Source organism: Physeter macrocephalus, chromosome 6 (genome assembly GCF_002837175.3).
Source record: "Physeter macrocephalus isolate SW-GA chromosome 6, ASM283717v5, whole genome shotgun sequence".
Lineage (NCBI taxonomy): Eukaryota > Metazoa > Chordata > Mammalia > Artiodactyla > Physeteridae > Physeter > Physeter macrocephalus.
The window spans coordinates 31,150,353-31,165,381 of NC_041219.1; the positions used below are offsets into that span (position 1 = coordinate 31,150,353).

The 15,029-nt window shown below is 39.2% G+C and overlaps 1 long non-coding RNA gene across 1 annotated transcript in view; it reads right to left on the reverse strand.

Annotated features, from left to right (window-relative positions):
- The window catches only part of LOC114486424 (uncharacterized), a 561,190-nt gene that overhangs the window by 14,572 nt on the left and 531,589 nt on the right, over nucleotides 1–15,029 (reverse strand). Inside the window, exon 6 of the long non-coding RNA XR_003680111.2 lies at nucleotides 11,916–12,014. This is a non-coding gene — a long non-coding RNA (uncharacterized lncRNA). The remainder of the gene's footprint in view (nucleotides 1–11,915; nucleotides 12,015–15,029) is intronic.

Consider the following 15,029-nt stretch of genomic DNA (forward strand, 5'->3'; position numbering starts at 1 on the left):
CCATCGACAGATGAATGGATAAAGAAGATGTGGTACATATATACAATGGAATGTTACTCAGCCATAAACAGGAACGAAATTGGGTCATTTGTTGAGACGTGGGTGGATCTAGAGACTGTCATACAGAGTGAAGTAAGTCAGAAAGACAAAAACAAATATCGTATACTAATGCTTGTATGTGGAACCTAGAAAAATGGTACAGATGAACTGGTTTGCAGGGCAGAGTTGAGACACAGATGTAGAGAATAAACGTAAGGACACCAAGTGGTGAAAGCTGCAGGGGGGTGGGGATGATGGTGTGCTGAATTGGGAGATTGGGACTGACATGTATACACTGATGTGTATAAAACTGATGACTAATAAGAACCTGCTGTATAAAATCATAAATAAAATAAAATTCAAAAAAATTTTTTTTAAATTTCATAAAGTCCATAATATTCCTTTTTTCTTTTGCGGATTGATTTTTTGTGTTGTGTGTTAAAACTCAAAGCTCAGGATCTCCAGACCAAACCCAAGGTCATGTAGATTTTCTATGTTTATCTCTGTAATTTTTATAGTTTCACATTTTAAATGTCTGTTAATAAATTTGAGTGAGTTTGGCATGAAAAACAAATTTGTAACCTAGAGCCCTAAGCCTGAAAATATCTCCTTTTAAATTGTCCTTCCTCTCTTAAATTTCTCACACTATAGAAGCTTGGAGCCTCTCCCGCTCCAGAGAACTGACTCCCAACTTCTCTCCTGCAACTGCTTCCTGTCTCCTAACCCACAACCTCTTGTGGTTACAGTTGGCTCTCAGTATCCACAGATTCAGCATTTGTGAATTCAACCAACTGCAGCTCAAATATTTTTGATGTGCTCAAGAGACTTGAGCATCTGTGGGTTCTGGTATCTGCGGGGGATCCTGGAAGCAATCTCCCTTGAATACAGAGGGAGATTGTATTTCTTCCCCACTTCGTCCTCAAGCCCCATCATCTCCCAGGCCAATGAGTCAGACTCCCTAGGAAAGACAGAAAAGAGGTTATCTAGGGCCACCAACATCCCCCTAACCCCCCAGTTTCTCCACACAGTGCCAGGGAACTCCTAAAGGGTGAGGCTGTTCTCCAACTTTAATACTTAGCTAAGAAGAAACCTCATTCTTTCATTAAATACAACAAACATTTTTTTGAGTATATTTGGAATAACTTGTGTGTGTTGAATCCATTTTTTCAGCTGCTCAGTTTATGAAATCTGAATACGGATCAAGTGTTTTCCATGAATAGTTCTTAGCAGAAGCACTCAGAAAATAACTTCTCATAGAGTTTGAATTTTAGTTGGGGCATACAGATAACAAACAAACATAATTAATAAGCCAATTATATAATACACTAGAAAGTGAAGGGGTGTTTGGAAAGGATAAGTTTACTCACCTTGAAATGGGACAAAGAGCTTCACAGAGATTGCCCAATTAGCAACTGGAAGAGTTCAATCTCTTTTCCCTACACTATGCTGCCCTAATTAAAACAGATTATAAAGTCATTATGTATTAATGGTAATATACGAATATAATGGAATATATGTGATTTAAATTACAATCACATTTCTAGAATACATGGTCAGAATAACTTGGGAGCATGCACTCACAGGGAATTTTTTTTTCATTTTTAAAAATTCTTTAATGTTTTATTTTTTTAGTGTACAACACTATATTTCTATTCTATATATACTCTGTAAACACCAGACACATTTTAAATCTATTCTGGTAGTAATTTTGGATTTTGCCCTATTTTTAAAAGAATACACATTTGATTGTAGAAAGCACAAGTGCTCTTTATTGGAGAAACATGGGATAAATGAGAGACTCAGAAGACCTGAGTTCTAGTCTCAGATTTGCCATTGAGTACATGTTTGGTCTTGGATAAATTATTGAGCTTTGTCTGTTCTCAGCCAGGCATTGAGCAAAGGTGACTTCCACACTTAATAAAAGGTCCTCCAAAAATGACAACAGTCTGTGAAAGCTCATATAAACTTGAATACTCAATTTAGAAATGAATTATTTACACACAGGTTAACTACCTGTTTCCTAAAAATGTCATAAAAATGTCTAAGGGGAGAATTCTAATTTTTTTTAACATTTTTATTGGAGTATAATTGCTTTACAATGGTGTGTTAGTTTCTGCTTTATAACGAAGTGAATCAGTTATACATACACATATATCCCCATATCTCCTCCCTCTTGCGTCTCCCTCCCTCCAACCCTCCCTATCCCACCCTTCTAGCTGGTCACAAAGCACCGAGCTGATCTCCCTGTGCTATGCGACTGCTTCCCACTAGCTATCTATTTTACATTTGGTAATATATATATGTGCATATATACACTACCACTCTCTCACTTTGTCTCAGCTTCCCCTTCCCCCTCCCCGTGTCCTCAAGTCCATTTTCTAGTAGGGCTGCGTCTTTATTCCCACCTTGCCCCTAGGTTCTTCATGACCTTTTTTTTTTTTTTTTTTTGATTGCATATATATGTGTTAGCATATGGTATTTGTTTTTCTCTTTCTGACTTACTTCACTCTGTATGATAGACTCTAGGTCCATCCACCTCACTACAAATAACTCAATTTCTTTCCTTTTTATGGCTGAGTAATATTCCATTGTATATATGTGCCACATCTTCTTTACCCATTCATCTGTCCATGGACACTTAGGTTGCTTCCATGTCCTGGCTATTGTAAACAGAGCTGCAATGAACATTGTGGTACATGACTCTTTTTGAATTATGGTTTTCTCAGGGTTTATGCCCAGTAGTGGGATTGCTGGGTCGTATGGTAGTTCTATTTGTAGTTGAGAATTCTAATTTGATCGCCCTGGTGGTGCCTATGTGCGGTGGACTGTATTCTCTACCCTGTTACATGGAAAGTGAGTTATTGCCCTTTCTCTTTTAATTTTAAAGGAATCAAAGGGCACAACTACCACTGCTTCCCTTTATTCATTAAGTCTCATTAGTTACTGTAAAGTTTTATTAACATTGCTTCCCTTTATTCATTAAGTCTCATTAGTTACTGTAAAGTTTTATTAACATTAGGTCTTTGGGGGGTCAAACAAAAGCACTGAATATTATTACTCTATATCGTGGTGTCTCTTTGATGTCAAATATTTACACTGATGCTATATGATTACATCTGTGACATGTTTGCCCAGGAAAACTATGACTTCCTTAGGCTCCTTTATTCCAAGCTCCATGTCTTTGCATTTATCCCAGCTGGAAATTCTTTCTCTTAACTATCTCTCTCTTTGAATTCCACCCACCAGTAAGTGTAAGAAGAGCTAAAGGCAGGTTAGTATTTCAAGTAACATCTCACCACTGTCCCAGAGAACAAATCCCGCCGCCTTTCCCAAATTCACTGCTTCCCCATCTGTCTCCAAAGCTCTCTAGGCTTTATTTTTTCTACCTGAGAATAAGACTTAAAAAAAAACCTCATAGGCCCTGGTGGTGCCTATGTGCGGTGGACTGTATTCTCTACCCTGTTACATGGAAAGTGAGTTATTGCCCTTTCTCTTTTAATTTTAAAGGAATCAAAGGGCACAACTACCACTGCTTCCCTTTATTCATTAAGTCTCATTAGTTACTGTAAAGTTTTATTAACATTAGGTCTTTGGGGGGTCAAACAAAAGCACTGAATATTATTACTCTATATCGTGGTGTCTCTTTGATGTCAAATATTTACACTGATGCTATATGATTACATCTGTGACATGTTTGCCCAGGAAAACTATGACTTCCTTAGGCTCCTTTATTCCAAGCTCCATGTCTTTGCATTTATCCCAGCTGGAAATTCTTTCTCTTAACTATCTCTCTCTTTGAATTCCACCCACCAGTAAGTGTAAGAAGAGCTAAAGGCAGGTTAGTATTTCAAGTAACATCTCACCACTGTCCCAGAGAACAAATCCCGCCGCCTTTCCCAAATTCACTGCTTCCCCATCTGTCTCCAAAGCTCTCTAGGCTTTATTTTTTCTACCTGAGAATAAGACTTAAAAAAAAACCTCATAGTTTCTTTTCCCTTTTTGTTGTCTGTTTCAGGACTATGGCCATTCCCTTATTTCTTACCAACTGAATATTTGGGAAATAGCCTGGCAAATGGACTTCAGGCTTCTCTACACAGAAGTCCAATTGGCTGAATTACTGAGTCCATCTTGTTCTAACCGAGTCTCTCGAATTCTGGTCAGGCTTCATCCACCCTGGAGCTTTCTTCTTACCGGCACCGGCCCAGTGGGATCCAGGACTGTTTCCAACCCCAGCTCTAACCTCAAGAACCTCACAAAAATGGGCATTATTTTCACGTTCCATCTTAAATAAGAGTTCCAGTGACATCTACAGCTCTTGCACCAAACTAAGAGAACTAATCCAGAGGCACCTTGTGGTTAGAGAGAGCAGAGAGAAAGTTCCTATTGCACTCCCACTGTTGGCTGATTATGTAGGGAGATGTATATCCACCCTGTCTAGCGACACGTGGTTATCAAGCACTTGAAGTATGGCTAGTGCGACTGAGGAATTGAAATTTTAATTTTTATTTGAAAAGTTAAATCAGTTAAATTTAAACACTGATGCTCAATTTGGTTATGGAAAAAGTTTTAAGGAACAACTTGGGCATGTGACTCTACGTTGTCAACTCTTAATTTTATGAAGCCTAAATACAGATCAAGTATTTCCAACGAAAGTTTAGTGTCCAACTGAGATGTGCTGTTTAGAATATACATCAGATTTCAAGAACTTAGTAACAAAAAATATAAAATATCTCATTAATAATTTTATGTTGATTTCAGATTGAAATAATATTGTTTCTTTCTTGGCTGTGCCCTCAACACCTAGTCCAATGCCCTGACATGTAGTGGGTGCTCAATAAAGAGTTGACTGAGTGAGTTTTGTAGATGAGCTAGAAAACTGAGAGGCAGTAGAAGCAGGGACCACAAGCAGAGCTAAAGAAGAATGCTGGGCCCTTCTCACCACTGTCTGCCCGTGAGCTGCTTTCCCACTGGTGAACAACGAATGTATTTCTTTTACATATGAGATGTGTTCAGTTGTCCCCTAATCTTTGAGTCTGGCTTTTCAAATGGATGAAAATGAGGTTCCAGAGAACATCAAACCGAAGCAAATACCACAGTGGATGAGTCAGTCTGAGCCAATTATAGTCCACAGACAAGGAACCTCATTATAAAACCCTGCAGCTGGGGCTCAGGGTGTGGTCAAGATCCCTTTCATCGGGTCGTGAAAATGTCACACAATTGGAAAATCACATTAGAGTCAATATAGATCCATCTCCACACTGAATTATTGCCAAAGCTGAACATTTGCATTCAGCTTGGAAGGGAGGAAGGAAGGAAGGAAGGGAGGGAGGGAGGGAGGGAGGGAGGAAGGGAGAGAGCGAAGTACAGAGTAGCCGTCTAGACCTTGGTCCCACATGGTGTTGAATACAACAATTTTAGCGTGCACACAGGCACTACCTTGCTGTGAGAGCCAGGAAGGACTTATACCAAAGGAAGGTTAAACCCCAGGAAACAAGGAAAGGCATGAACATCTAATTTCCTTCAATTTGGTATGATGCTAAATAAAACCCAGCAAGAACTAAAGTGCACAGGACCACCCTGGCAGCAGGGGAGGAAAATCTAACACTTATAAACAAGCAGCTTTCAGAAACCCAAACAAATTTTGTTTTTTAACACTTTGTAGTCAAGGCATAGAAATGTTTAGTTCTGATTTATCTATCTATTCTTCCATTCATTTAATAAATTCAAACCACATGTCCTGTGCTAGGCTAGGTACAGGATGTAATAGGTAACCAACACATGTTTTGTCTTTCTGAGGACCTTCAGTCTATAACATGGGAGAGACAGTCACAAACGAATAATCAGATTGTAAGACATTTTTTAAATAGGTAATTCTAGAAGCCTAGTTTCCTAGGGCTGCTGAAACAAATTACAACAAACTTGCTGTCTTAAAACAGCAGAAATTTATTTTTTCATTGTCTTGGAGGCTAGAAGTCTGAAATCAAGGTGTCAGCAGGGACATGATTTTTCTGAAGGCTCTAGGGGAGAGTGATTTCTTCCCTCTTCCAGGGTCTGGGGGCTGCAGGTGTTCCCTGGCTTGTGGCTACATAACTCCAGTCTCTGCCTCCTCTTCAAATGGCCTTTTCCTCCTCTCCATCTGTCTCTCCTCTCTGTGTTTCTTATAGAGACACTAGGCATTAGTTTTAGCACCCACCCAGATAAACCAGGATGTCTCATCTCAAGATTTTTAACTTAATTACATCTGCAAAGACTGTTTACAAATGAGATCACATTGACAGGTTCCAGGATGTGGACAGGTTGCTCCTGTGTGCTCCTAGCTAAACCCCACTCTGCCCTTTTCTCAGCACTCATAGTCTCACCACCACTATCCGCCCTGTCATTACCGCAGTGTGCCTTTTACACCAGTTACCACAAGAATCCCTGAATCCCGGGCTAGCCTCATTCCCAGGACTGTTGAGGCAACACCCACCGCACCTGTCTCTCTCTATCCTCCTACCTTTCTTAATTTTTCTTCATAGCACTTGTCATCACCTGAAATAATATATTTTAACTTGTCTATTTCCTCCCAGTAGATTGTAAACTCCATGGGGGGCAGGGATTATTGGAATTTTTATTTATTTTATTCCCTGCTATATCTCTAGACTCCAGATGACAGTAGGTGCTCAATCACTATTGAATGAATGAATGAATGAATGAATCTCATTGGTCACAACTTACACACATGACAAGACCTGCAAGGGAAACTAGGAAAGTTGTCTTTCTGCAAGTGATCATAAGCCTTGCTAAAAATTGGAAGGAGGAAAGAAGAAGTATTGTAGGACAATCAGCAGCCCCTATTGGAGAGGGTACCCATTAAGTGATATTATGTAAACCTTATAAATATGTTTACCTTCACTAAAATAAAACTATAAAGCAGCATGCAAAAATTATGTGACTTAGGAGTTTTGGTGACAGAAAGCCCTGTCAGCAAAAAAAAGAAAAGAAATATAGATATATACACAGATCATGAAACTCTACTGTTCATGTGAGCAAAATGGTCCTCAAGGAAGTAACAAAACTTACTCTGGGACACGAAATCCACTAAGTGTCAAAATGAGGGCCAAAACCTTTGGTTTTGTGTTCTCCCAGGTATGCCATGAAATTTCTTGTCGTACTGTTAGGTTGTTGTTGATTTTCCATAAACAGAGACATGCGGGGAGAGAGAGATGACCATACATGTGGTCAAAATATCCATATCCTTCAGACAGGGTTAAAGAGTAAAAGGTGAAGGAAACTCAGGAGAAATGAGAGGCCAAGAAATTCTGAATTTGTGAACTCTTGTGTTTTAGGTGAAAAGACTTTAAAAATGTTGCATTAATGACTGTTGGAGTCCAGCTAGTTCTAGATATCTTTCTGTTAATCCAATACCTTATCTGCTGTATTATTTACTTACTGAATATTGGACCTGTGTTTTTAAATGTAACCTTTTCAACTGGAATCACAGGTCAATTTCCAGGTTCATTTGTGTTAGCTGATCGGCTATACACTGTTGAAAATCAATTAAAGTAAAAAAAAAAATAAAAAGTCACCTTTCTATCTTTTCCAGATCCCCTCATAAGATCTGTGTTGTAGAGTGTTAACGAATTTGCTGGTGATGGATGAGGCTGAGCCAAACTCAGTTTCTCCTGTTCAGATGTTGGGTCTAAGGAAGTGCTGACAAGCAGGAGTAAAAAAAGAAAAAAAAAGTTGGCACTTCTTTTGGCAAGCTATTTGACATGTGGAGCCATTATTATTCTAGAAAGAAAGATGGCTTCCTGTGACAGTCCTCTCTACCTGCCCACCCTAACCACTACCACATACACACAGAAGATCATCACCTTGCCTGAAGTCCTGAAACCAATTACTAAGAAATAATCTCTAGAACCACTTGTGTCTTCATGCTGTGAAGTTTAAAGTACAAAGAGAGGAGACAAGGTCTTTCTAACACAGGCAATTGATCCCGCCTCAAGGAAGCAGGATGTGCGTGGTACTGACATAGCATTGTGTTTTCCCTACCAGGGTCCTGACTCCATTACACAGTAATTCCTCCACTATTAGTTTTCACCTACCTACTCTGCTCTGTGAGGGAAGGATCTGTCTCTGTCTTTTCACCTAGACATCTCCAAATCTTCTATAGAGCCTGGGCATAATAGATAATAAATATTATTGAATTGAATCAATTCAGCTATCACAGCTAAAAGGGAAGATGTGAAGGTTAAAGTAAGTGGGGGCATGGAGAGCATCAGGGTTAAGGAAGGGATATGTTAACATAAAAAAAAATGGTTGAATACAAACTCAATAAAATAAAATATCTGCTCACTGAAATTTAGGTCTTCATAATCAGATGACCTCACTTTATAACCTAACTAAAAAAATTTTAAAGCAAGATACATTTCTTTAGCGTGCAAACAATACAAAGGGAGTCTAAACAACTTAAGCTATTGTTGCTATATTAATAGATGGCATTGATTTGGGTCAGTGTCATTTTAAGCTTCACAGGAGATAGAAAGAAGCATAAATTGGTAGTCATAGAAATTAGGACATGATTCAGATTCTTAAAGAAGCTTGATTGGAATTTGGAATTGACTTGCAATTCAATATATTTTTAGCTGATGTTGAAGCCAAACTCAAAATGAAATCTATCAGTTAATTAAGTGTATAGAAGAGTTTTTAATTAGATTTCACCAAAAGAATTGCTGTGATGAAATAATGGTATCCTATTTAGCATATTTGCTCCAAATTTCTCCCCCTAGCCCCCAATTTTACTCCAGCTCTTCCTAACCCCTCAAACAAAAAGAAACAAAAACAAACAAAGAAACAAAACAACCTTTATGAGTATATGGGAGAGCTGTAATTTCCTGCCTTACTTGTCATAGGTCACTAGAGGTCATTTTCAGAAGGTATTGTTTTGAGACAGAGAATTCTGTAAAGTCCTTCAAATGTGTGAGCTTCACCCCAGCTATGTGTTAGAAGCCTCAAAATTCTAAGAAGTAGGTGACATGAAAGTTGATTAACTTAGCATTTGTATTTCTAAACATATATAAATTATGAAGATATATATTTCTATAAATATAGTGCTAAGGGGAAAAGGAAAGATCTTATATAAATCTTATAGTACCTTTAGTAAAATGAAACTATAAAGGCAACACCTTTTATAAAGGGACTATAACATTTTAAACATATTGTGTAATTATAGTCACTCTGCTTTTTGTTTATATTTACAATTTCTTCTTCACTAAATACTTTTCAGTATAACAATGGCTAATGTCTATTCAGCTCTTACTACGCTTTGGGTGCCATATTAAGTATTTATGTACACTGTGGCATTTAATTGTCCCAAAAACCCTTGGGATAGATACTCCTATGATCTTCATTTTACCCATAAAGAAATTCAGCATAAAGAGATTAAGTGACTGGCCAAATAAATGGCAAACTTTTTTTTTTAAGGACATAAGATCTTTTTTTTTTTTTTTACATCTTTATTGGAGTATAATTGCTTTACGATGTTGTGTTAGTTTCTGCTGTATAACAAACTGAATCAGTTATACGTATACATATATCCCCATATCCCCTCCCGCATGAGCCTCCCTCCCACCTTCCCTATCCCACCCCTCTAGGTGGTCACAAAGCACCAAGCTGATCTCCCTGTGCTATGCAGCTGCTTCCAACTAGCTATCTGTTTTACATTTGGTAGAGTATCTATGTCAATGTTACCCTCTCACTTTGTCCCAGCTTCCCCTCCCCGCCCCGGTGTCCTGAAGTCCATTCTCTACGTCTGTGTCTTTATTCTTGTCCTGCCACTAGGCCCATCAGAACCATTATTTTTTTAGATTCCATATATATGTGTTAGCATACGGTATTTGGTTTTTTTTTCTGACTTACTTCACTCTGTATGACAGACTCTAGGTCCACCCACCTCAGTACAAACAACTCAGTTTCATTTCTTTTTATGGCTGAGTAATATTCCACTGTATATATGTGCCACATCTTCTTTATCCATTCATCTGTGCACGGACATTCAGGTTGCTTCCATGTCCTGGCTATTGTAAATAGTGCTGCAATGAACACTGTGGTACTTGACTCTTTTTGAATTATGGTTTTCTCAGGATATATGCCCAGTAGTGGGATTGCTGGGTTGTATGGTAGTTCTATTTTTAGTTTTTTAAGGAACCTCCATACTGTTCTCCATAGTGGCTGTATCAATTTACATTCCCACCAACAGTGCAAGAGGGTTCCCTTTTCTCCACACCCTCTCCAGCATTTACTGTTTGTAGATTTTTTGATGATGGCCATTCTGACTGGTGTGAGGTGATGTCTCATTGTGGTTTTGATTTGCATTTCTCTAATGATTAGTGATGTTGACCATCCTTTCGTGTGTTTGCTGGTAATCTGTATATCTTCTTCGGAGCAATGTCTGTTAGGGTCTTCTGCCCATTTCTGGATTGAGTTGTTTGATTTTTGATATTGAGCTGAATGAGTTGCTTGTATAGTTTGGAGATTAATCCTTTGTCAGTTGCTTCATTTGCAAACATTTTGCCCCATTCTGAGGATTGTCTTTTCGTTTTGTTTATGGTTTCCTTTGCTGTGCAAAAGCTTTTAAGTTTCATTAGGTCCCATTTGTTCATTTTTGTTTTTATTTCCATTTCTCTAGGAGGTGGGTCAAAAAGGATCTTGCTGTGATTTATGTCATAGAGTGTTCTGCATATGCTTTCCTCTAAGAGTTGTATAGTGTCTGGCCTTATATTTAGGTCTTTAATCCATTTTGAGTTTATTTTTGTATATGGTGTTAGGAAGTTAGTTATAGTTCTAATTTATAAATAGTTCTAATTTATAAAAGTTATAGTTCTAATTTATAAAAGTTCTGTAATTTATAGTTCTAAATTATAGTTCTAATTTCATTCTTTTACATGATGCTGTCCAGTTTTCCTAGCACTACTTATTGAAGAGGCTGTCTTTTCTCCATTGTATATTCTTGCCTCCTTTCTCAAAGATAAGGTGACCATATGTGCGTGGGTTTATCTCTGGGCTTTGTATACTATTCCATTGATCTAAATTTCTGTTTTTGTGCCAGTACCATATTGTCTTGATTACTGTAACTTTGTAGTATAGTCTGAAGTCAGGGAGCCTGATTCCTCCAGCTCTGTTTTTCTTTCTCAAGATTGCTTTGGCTATTCGGGGTCTTTTGTGTTTCCATACATATTGTAAAATTTTTTGTTCTAGTTATGTGAAAAATGTAAATGACAAACTCTTATCTCGAACTCCAAAGCATTCATCACCTCCCTTACTTTTAGGAAATGCTTATACATTTGTATCGTCTGGTTACAGATAATATGCATAATAAAGACCCTTATATCTCTTTATAATGACCACTCATTTTGTGATTTTATGACTTTTAGAGTGGTTCTGGCTAGATCCTGAGTCCCACTTCTGTCACCTTCCCCCCTTCTCATCCTTGTCCTGAATTAACAGTTCTAAAGGTCAGCTTTATCTACTAGCTTTCTGATGAAAAATATCTCCTTCTCTAACATCCATTTTGCCTCCTTTTCCCATTTCCACTAGGAAAAATTTTCCCAAAGGAAATATTCATAACATCTGTACACAAGAACAAGAAGAAAGAAGTCTTCTCCCAGTTGTCAACAAGTGTACTGTCACTCTTAAAGAAGCTGGGATCTGATAAGATAAAATTTGGGGAGCTGAGTTGTACCTTGAGTGATTGCACATGGCCTTCACAAAAGGAAGCCTACATACAAACTTATGCTAGTTCCTACTTTGAATTAAGCAACATTTTGAAAAATTACATAAAATTGTTTTATATTGAGAACCAAATGAAGTGAGAATGGTGTGTGGATCCAGATTACCCTTTTATTTTGATAGAGTTATCGCATCTGCTCCACAGTGTTACCAATGTGCATGATGTTCCTTAGTCCCTGTTAAGATGGTTTTTCCTCTGGGTTTATCTGTGAAGTGGGAGAAAAAAACATTAAAGCAACAGCAATGAAATAATTCTTATTATGAGATGCATGAAAAAAGAGTTAAAAAAAAGAAGTATAATGAGAAGCATCCAGAAACGCAACCACTTCCTTTGATTGTGAAGGATTTCAACTAGAGTTGAAAGACATGAACAGTCTCTAGGTCCATACAGAGTGAAGTAAGTCAGGGAGAGAAAAACAAATAGCGAATATTAACACATGTATGTGGAATCTAGAAAAATGGTACAGATGAACCAGTTTGCAAGGCAGAAATAAAGACACAGACATAGAGTACAAACGTATAGACACCAAGGCGGGAAAGGGGAGAGGGATGAATTGGTAGCTTGGGATTGACATATATACACTACAGTGTATAAAATATATAACTAATGAGAACATGCTGTGAGGACAGGGAACTCTACTTCACTTTGCTGTACAGTAGAAACTAACACAACATTGTAAAACAACTACACTCTAATTAAAAAAAAAAGACATGATGAGGACCTTCAAGATAGTGGAAGAGTGAGACATGGAGATCACCTTCCTCCCCATAAATACATCAAAAATACATTTACATGTGGAACAACTCCTACAGAACACCTACTGAACACTGGCAGAAGACCTCAGACTTCCCAAAAGGCAAGAAACTCCCCGCGTACCTGGGTAGGGCATAAAAAAAAAAGAAAAAACAGAGACAAAAGAATAGGGGTGGGACCTGCACCTCTGGGAGGGAGCTGTGAAGGAGGAAAAGTTTCCACACACTAGGAAGCCCCTTCGCGGGTTGAGATGGGGGGTGGGCAGGGGGAAGCTTTGGAACCATGAAGGAGAGCGCAGCAACAGGGGTGCGGAGGGCAAAGCGGAGAGACTACTGCAAAGAGGATCAGTGCTGACCAGCACTCACCAGCCTGAGAGGCTTGTCTACTCACCTGTCAGGGTGGGTGGGGGCTGGGAGCTGAGGCTCGGGCTTCAGAGGTCAGATCCCGGGGAGAGGACTGAGGTTGGCTGCATGAAAAGAGCCTGAAGGGAGCTAGTGTGCCACAGCTAACTGAGAGGGAGTCCAGGAAAAAGCCTGGAACTGCTTAAATATCAAGAGAAAATTGTTTCAGGGTGCGCGAAGAGAGGGGATTCAGAGTACCACCTAAATGAGTTCCAAGATAGGCGCGAACCACGGTTATCAGCTTGGACACCAAGGACAGGCATGAAACACTAAGGCTGCTGCAGCAGCCACCAAGAAGGCTATATGCAACCACAGGACACTATCCACACCTAGCCCTCCCGGAAGCCTGTGCAGCCCGCCACTGCCAGGGTCCCGTGATTAAGGGGCAACTTCCCCAGGAGAACACATGGACCGCCTCAAGCTGTTGAAACATCATGCCAGCCTCTGCCATCACAGGCTTGCCCCACATTCCATACCCTCCCTCCCCCCGGCCTGAGTGAGCCACAGCCCCCTAATCAGCCACTCCTTTAACCTCTTCCTGTCTGGGTGAAGAACAGGTGTCAGAGGGTTGCCTACATGCAGAGGCAGAACCAAATCCAAACCTGAACCCCAGGAGCTCTGCAAACAAAGACAAGGGGAAATTTCTCCATGCAACCTCAGGAGCAGCAGATTAAATCTCCACAATCAACTTGATGTACCATGCATCTGTGGAATACCTGAATAGACAATGGCTCATCCCAAAATTGAGGCAGTACACGTTGGGAGGAACTGTAGACTTCGGGTTTGCTGTATGTGACTGACCAGTTTCTGATTTTTATGTTTATCTTAGTTTAGTTTCTAGTGCTTGTTATCATTGGTGAATTTATTGATTTTGTTGCTCTCTTCTTTTTCTTTTCTTTTTTTATTACTTTTTAAATTTTTTAATTTAAATAATTTTTAAAATTTTTTATTTTAATCACTTTATTTTATTTTTCTTTCTTTTTTTTTCCCTCCCTTTTCTTCTGAGCCATGTCGTTGACAGGGTCTTGGTGCTCCAGCCCACTGTCACACCTAAGACTCTGAGGTGGGAGAGCCAAGTTCAGGACATTGGACCACCAGAGATCTCCCGGCCCCACATAATATCAATCAGTGAGAGCTCTTCCAGAGGTCTCTGTCTCAGTGCTAAGACGCAGCTCCACTCAATGACCAGAAAGCTCCTATGCTGGACACCCCATGCCAAACAGCTAGCGGAACAGGAACACAACCTCACTATCAGAGAGGCTGCCTAAAATCATACTAACTTCACAGACAACTCAAAACACACCACCGGATGTGGTCCTGCCCACCAGAAAGGCAAGATCCAGTCTCATCCACCAGAACAGAGGCACTAGTGCCCTCCATAAGGAAGCCTACACAACTCACTGAACAAACCTTACCCACAGGGGGCAGACACCAGAAACAACGGGAACTAGAATGCTGCAGCTTGCTAAAAGGAGACCCCAAACACAGTAAGTTAAGCAAAATGAGAAGACAAAGAAACACACAGCAGATGAAGGAGCAAGGTAAAAACCCACCAGACCTAACAAATGAAGAAGAAATAGGCAGTCTACCTGAAAAAGAATTCAGAGTAATGATAGTAAAGATGATCCAAAATCTTGGGAGTAGAATGGACAAAATAAAAGAAACGTTTAACAAGGACCTAGAAGAACTAAAGAGAGAAAAAACAATGATGAACAACACAATAAATGAAATGAAAAATTCTCTAGAAGGAATCCATAGCAGAATAACTGATGCAGAGGAACAGATAAGTGACGTAGAAGACAAAATAGTGGAAATAACTACCACAGAGCAGAATAAAGAAAAGAGAATGTAGGCAGGAAACACAAGAGAAGGAGAAGACCTACAATAACAAACCCAAAACAATTGCGAAAATGGTAGTAGGAACAAACATATTGATAATTACCTTGCATGTAAATGGATTAAATGCTCCAACCAAAAGACATAGATTGGCTGAATGGATACAAAAACAAGACCCATATATATGCTGTCTACAAGAGAACCACTTCAGACCTAGGGACACATACAGA